This window comes from Nicotiana tomentosiformis, chromosome 4 (assembly GCF_000390325.3).
Source record: "Nicotiana tomentosiformis chromosome 4, ASM39032v3, whole genome shotgun sequence".
Taxonomy (NCBI): Eukaryota; Viridiplantae; Streptophyta; class Magnoliopsida; order Solanales; family Solanaceae; genus Nicotiana; species Nicotiana tomentosiformis.
In genome coordinates, this window is record NC_090815.1 from 121658211 (window position 1) to 121663827 (window position 5617).

Here is a 5617-nt window from a genome sequence, read left to right on the forward strand (position 1 = left end):
TTATGATGTGGAGCCGATGGCTATTTTAGACCGGCAGGTTTGAAAGCTGAGATCAAAGAACATAGCATCAGTGAAGGTGCAGTAGAGAGGCCAGCCAGTCGGAGAAGCTACTTGGGAGATGGAGCAGGAGATGCGGAACAAATATCTATACTTATTTGAGACTCCAGGTATTATTCTAAACTCGTTCGAGGATGAATGTTTGATTAAGAGGGGGAGAATGTAACGACCCGACCGGTCGTTTTGAATATTATAACCCCATTTCCCTATTTACTACTCAATTTATGCCTTGCTATTGATTTATGACTTATCGAGTTAGTTGGTTCAGGTCCGGAAGGAATTCGGAGTGAAATGAGACACTTAGTCTCATAATTAAAAAAAATATTTAGTTAGAAAAGTGGACCGGATATGGACCTATGTGTAAATGACCCCGGATTTGAATTTTGATGATTCCAATAGCTCCGTGTGGTGATTTTGGACTTAGGAGCGTGTTCGGAAAAATTTTGGAGGTCCGTAGAGGAATTAGGCTTGAAATGCCGAAAGTTGAATTTTTGAAAAATTTGACCGGGAGGTTGACTTGTTGATATCGGGGTCGAAATCCGATTCTGAAAATTTTAATAGGTCTGTTATATCATTTATGACTGGTGTACAAAATTTGAGGTCAATCGGACGTGATTTGATAGGTTTCGGCGTTGTTTGTAGAAATAAAAAGTTTCAAAGTTCAATAGGCTTAAATTGGGGCGTAATTCATGGTTTTAGCGTTGTTTGAGGTGATTTGAGGATTCAACTAAGTTCGTATGATGTTTTAGGACTTTTTGGTATATTTGGTTGAGGTCTCAAGGGCCTCGGGTGAATTTCGGATGGTTAATGGATCAAAGATTGAACTACATCAGCTGCTGCAATTTCCTTCTGTTGGAAATTTCTTCTGCCAGAATCAAGCCCAGAATCGAGCCCAAATAAATCGAGCCCAGAAAATTAAGCCCAGAATCGAGCCCGGAGAATCGAGCGCAGAATCAAGGACGATCGAGCCTAGGGTCGAGGGCCACGATCGAAGGCAGGGTCGAGGATCAGGCTCGAAGCCACGATCGAGCCCAGGGTCGAGGGCCACGATCGAAGGCAGGGTCGAAGACCAGGGACGAGAGCCATGATCGAGGTCCAGGATCGAGGACCTCGATCGAAGGCCAAGATCGAGGCAAAACCAAGGCAGTCTAGGCAGAATTAAAAAAATAGGGATTTCGTCCCATTCGCCATTTTTGATAAATTGGAGCTTGAGGAGAGGCGATGTTTTGATATATTTTCAAGAAAAACTTGAGGTAAGTCCCTTGTGATCATTTCTACTCCATAATATTGAATTATCATCGAATAATCCGACTAGATTACATGATTTTGAGGTGTAAATCGGGGATTGGAACTTAGAAATTTGGAAAGATTTGAGGGTCGAGTTGAGGTCGGATTTTGGTAAAATTGGTATGGGTAGACTCGTGGTTTAATGGGCTTTCGTATTTTGTAACTTTTGTTGGGTTCTGAGACGTGGGCCCCACGGGCGATTTTTGATCTAAATTTCGGAGTTTTATGAAAAATTAGTATTTTCTTATGAAATTAATTCCAATAAATTTTATTGACTGAAACGAATTATTTATGATAGATTCGAGGCATTCGGAGACCGATTTGCGAGGCAAAGGCATAGCAAAGTAAAGAGTTTCACATTTTGAGGTAAGTAATAGTTTTAAATCTGGTCGTGGGGTATTAAACCTTGGATGTTGGTATCATGTGATTATTTTGGAGGTGACGCACATGCTAGGTGACGGGCGTATGGGCGTGCACCGAGGGGATTATGACTTGGTCCGTCCCGGAAAACTAATTTATTGTTAGTTATATGCTCTCTATGTGTTGATAAAATTTGACTGTAAATCATATTAGAAATCATGCTTAGGCTATGTGATAGTACTGTTGAGATCCACAGAGGTAGCGTACTTGTTGAATTGCCTGCTAAATGCTATATGTACTCAGCCTCAGTTTTTACTTGCACATTTTATCTCAGTCTCTGTTTTATTATTGATACATCATATCATTGTTGTTTGGGCTGATTTCATGATAATTAAGAGCCCGAGAGACTGGAGGGATTTATGACTGAGTGAGGCCGAGGGACTGATTGTGAGATATTGATACTATATCACGTGAGTTGTCCGTGCAGCACGTGAGTTAGCCGTGCAGATTCTTATATTATACTATAGCACGTGAGTTGGCCGTGCAACATGTTAGTTTGCCGTGCAGATTCTTATATTATACTATAGCATGTGAGTTGGCCGTGCAGCATATGAGTTGGCCGTGCAGATCCAGATAGTTATATTATGGCACGTGAGTTGTCCCTGCAGTACGTGAGTTGTCCGTACAGATTATAGCGCTTGGGCTATAGGAACCCCTCTGGAGTTTGTACACCCCCAGTGAGCGCGGGTACCCATTGAAAGTGAGTGATGAGGGCTGGGAGCCCAGCGAGTGATGAGGGCTGGGAGCCTAGTGAGTGATTGTTGTCCTAAGAGGTTGTACTTAATTTTCATTTGTTGTTGCACTTAGTTGCTATCTGTCATTGTTGTGAAATCTCTGAAAGATTGTTGATATACGGATTACATGAACAAGAAATGTATAAAAATTGATTTGACATTAAACTGCCAGATTTGATAGCATGTCTATTCTTTTGCTGGAAATGAACCATAACTGTGTAGCTCGTTACTATCTTCAGTTCCTTATTTATTATTGTTACTTGCTGAGTTGGTTGTACTCATACTACACCCTGCACTTCGCGTGCAGATCCAGATGTTCCCGGATATAGCGGGTGTTGATCCTTTCGCGGGGTTAATTTTCAGGAGATTTTGAGGTAGCTGCCGTGTTCCGCAAACCTTGTCTTTCCTTCTCTATCTCTTTGTTTACTGTATTTGGTCTCAGACTATTATAGACTATATTTTCCACACTTGTATTTATATTAGACGCTCATGTACTCAGTGACACCAGGTTTTGGGGAGTGTTTGTATTATATTTAAATATTATATTTTCAACCTTAAAGAGAAATTTTGATTTATTGAGATTTTCGGCTTGCCTAGTATCGAGATAGGCGCCATCACAACAGGTTGAGATTTTGGGCGGTGACACATCATATGCTTTTGATCCAACCCCAACCTAAACCAACAGGTTGGTAGGTGGAGAATCTTTTTATCGATAACTAAAGTGAAGGTGTACAAATATATTTGATTGTGTTGATATTTTTTAATATAAGTTTATTATGAACGCATTTTATCTGGTCTTAAGTTGATCCTCTACCGAGATTTAGGTAATCTTTCAATTTAGTAAAGAATAAACTATTTAAGTAAAGACTTTCATGATTTTAGGCCTAAACTGAAACGGAGAGAGTGTTTTGACTGATCCTCAAAAAATTTGAATGCATACATAAAGAACAACGAAAGCAAAAGAGAATTGTTAAAGTTAAGACAATTTGGTTCTTTTTAAAATGATATACTTTCGTAAAATACTCCTCTAATCCGAGGCAATTGCAGCCTTTTCTTGAATCAGTAAAAGTTTAACAAGCGATAAATCTCTTCATTTTACGTCAACCTATTTCCTTTTTATTACGTGTCAAAAATAATAATCATTTTACATATTTGAAAACAATTTATATTTATATAATAATTTATCTTTTATAGTCACACAAAATATATGTACCTTATTTTATACTACAAGTTCAATAATCTTTTTTATTTTTTCTTTAATTCCGTACTCAATCAAATAAATTTACGTAAATTGATGATTTACGTAAATTGAAACGAAGAGAGTATTACGCTAAACTCATAATTTCAAAATTACAATAAACTCGACGCTAGTAAGAATGTCCTTAAAGATAAGTAAGGAAACAGTTGAAGAAGGAACAAATTCTTAAACCTTTTTCCAACTAAATCAATATTCGCAGAACAGAAAATGACTCATCATGAACTCTAAGCTGGCCGTTATATATAGGAAGCGTCCCTTGTTGAAAAATTATTCACCAATAACTAACCACAGGAACAAAAAGAAACAGTATACAAAAAAAGAAAGAAAAAATGTCTTGGGTCACTCGTACAGGTGTAAGCCATACACTGAGTGAAGAGCAAGTGAAGGATATGCTCAAGAAATATGATAAGAATAAAGATGGTAAACTTAGCAAGCAAGAACTCAGGTTAGCTTTTAAAGAGATGGGTTTGCATTTTTGCCGTTGGAAAGCTGGAAAAGCCCTTCGTTTTGCAGATAGAAATGGTGATGGATATATTAACGATGATGAAATTAGTGAGTTCGTCCAATATGCTTCCAAATGGGGTTTAAGGATCTCATAGGCTTCGACTTCTTTTTTGTTTTACTTAGGATTCTATATATTTTGCCTCTTGATCTGTATCTTGCAAAGGTTTAAGTGTGGGGTAGTGATGTTTGGCATATTTCGATATGTGTTGATGTTACTTTACCCATGTTTTAACCGCTTCTTGATGTTATTTGATCTTTAAAATGCCCAACATGGTTTAATTATTGGTTTTATGACTAATTGAGTTGTGTGTGGTGAATTAGGGTGTTTGGAGTGCAAAAATATGAAGAAAAGGTGCTCTAGGTAGAGGAAGAGAGATTGGATGCGTCGCATCCAATCTAGAAAAAAATCAGATTTCGTGCACCATTAGCAATGAAGTCGGCCCATAACATCCGCCATAACATCCGCACCTGGGCAAAGCTGAGATGAAGGAACAAGGGTTGGATGCGTCGCATCCACCCTCGCATGCAAAGCTGAGAAGTAGAGGACGAGGTAGATGTGTCGCATCCACCCTCGCATGTGAAGCTGGAAAATGGAGGACGAGGTGGATGTGTCGCATCCACCTTAGCATCAATCCCTGAAGCGGATTTGGTTTAGGAATAGGAGAACTTTGGCCCACGACTTTTGTACGCAATATAAAAAACGCCTCCTTTAGGTCATCTAACATATTGGAGAGGGGGAAAAAGCCACAACAAAGTTCTTAAACCACGGAATTCGTCTTGAGTTCCTATTCTCTCTTTCTTTTATTGATTCTTATGCACTCTTGTGAGTTTTTGATGATTGCCTGAATATGAGTGGCTAAGAACCCTATTGTTCTAGGGTCATGGGTATACATGAATGTTGATGTTTGAAGTTTAATTTGACGAAGTTGATTTTATCATATTGGGTTGTTTATTTAATTCTGTTTTTAATTATTTTGCTGAGTAGCTAACAGTGAAATACTATCTACGAATCTAGAGTTGAACTCGAAAGTGGGAATTCTAGATTGCATATAGAATTAAATAGAGCAAGTTCTTAAACCCGTGCATCGGGGAAAGGATTCGCAATTGGGATAGACATATACCTAATTGCCTTGCTCGGTTGCAATACAGGAATTGTAAATGCGTTCTTGTTAAATTTAATTCCATAGACATATAGGTATTAAGTTAGCTTGAATAGGCGAGTAAGGGCTCGACAGATTCTTATGAGTAATATCAACCCTGTCAACCAACAATCCAGATAAATCAATTAGTTATTTTAAGCTAAGAATGCAACATGATTGTTAAATAACGCGTGACCCTGGAATATCATCTCCCATTG

At 38.4% G+C, this 5617-nt stretch overlaps 1 long non-coding RNA gene across 1 annotated transcript; it reads left to right on the forward strand.

Annotated features, from left to right (window-relative positions):
- Positions 1-4025: 4025 nt before the first annotated feature.
- LOC104117317 (uncharacterized) lies at positions 4026-5188 on the forward strand. Its single transcript, XR_004512369.2, has 2 exons — positions 4026-4308; positions 4582-5188. It is a non-coding gene; the product is annotated as an uncharacterized lncRNA (long non-coding RNA).
- The last annotated feature ends 429 nt before the right edge of the window (positions 5189-5617 follow it).